The following is a 1,192-nucleotide window of genomic DNA, read 5'->3' as shown; positions in this document are numbered from 1 at the left end:
CTCTTTCCCAGGTGCTGCTGCAGTGTGCGGCGAGACAAGGGAGCGCTGAATTCGGACCCAGCTTCTCTCAGCATTTGGTGCTCCTGTGGTAGGATGTGGTCATGAGTTTTGACAGTCGTTTTCTCCACTCAGGAAATGCTGATCAGTTGAAACCAAACTTTTCCTTGAAAAAATAGTGCTTTTCTTGAAAAACTGTGCATAAGAGATCAAAATGAGTAGACAATAAACCCAATGTCAGCTCTTCTACAAATTAAGTGTCCTGACTGGTGGACTATTTACTAGCTCTTTTGGTGTGCTTTTTACTGTCAGCATATGAAAGATTCCTTTTCCTCTGTGGAAAACAGAATAAAATTCATAATCTCAAAAAGTGTGGCAGACTGAAAACCCTTTTCAGCGCAGTTTCAATTGAATTTAAGAAATTTAGTTTCTCTTCACTACCCACAACTGTCAGATCATTTCATCCTAGTAAGTGATACACTGAAGAGATGAACTGAATGAAAAATAGAAAGGAAGAATATTTTTAGTCTTATTTGTAGATTAAATAACTACTTATATCATGCGTGTTAATTACAGACATTGCAAAAATCAGAAGAAAAATAAAATTAAGTAGTTCAACAGGGGTGTAAAACCAGTGAGTTGCTACCCGCTGCCATCCGCCCCTCATGATTCAGCCGTCATATAGTGGCAGCTGGACACGCAGAAGGAGCTGGTTCACTTGGTTTCTGCTTCTCCTCATGCCAGAGCAGAACCAGCGTTAAACCCGCCGTGACTTTCCCACAGCGACCCCTCCTTATCTACAGACGACAACAAACATGCTGGCGGCCGCGGGGCCTCCTGACCAGGGCACGCGGTGCTCAGCCTCCTGGGCTCACATGCTCTTTTCTCCTCCCGACAAAGGCGGTCTGGGAACCGGGGCATCGCGGCGGGGTTTAATCCTCCATGCCACAGCCCTGGTGGCTCCCAGACAGTGTTTCTCTGGCAGAGAGAAGAAACATGTGATGAGGCGTCCAGCTGTGTGCACCGTGAAAATGCTATCTTCATTGATTTTAATGAGAAATCCCTCGAGCCTGTGAAGAGCTGGTATTTCCTGGCTCGTAACCTGGCTCCATCGCCACCTCCGGGCAAATCGCACCCTGTACATCCCGCTTATCTCCCCCCTGCCCTGCTGCAGGGCTGCAGAACACTCTCCCCC

Source organism: Pygoscelis adeliae, unplaced genomic scaffold (genome assembly GCF_000699105.1).
Source record: "Pygoscelis adeliae isolate BGI_AS28 unplaced genomic scaffold, ASM69910v1 Scaffold175, whole genome shotgun sequence".
Lineage (NCBI taxonomy): Eukaryota > Metazoa > Chordata > Aves > Sphenisciformes > Spheniscidae > Pygoscelis > Pygoscelis adeliae.
This window is presented reverse-complemented; position numbering follows the sequence as displayed.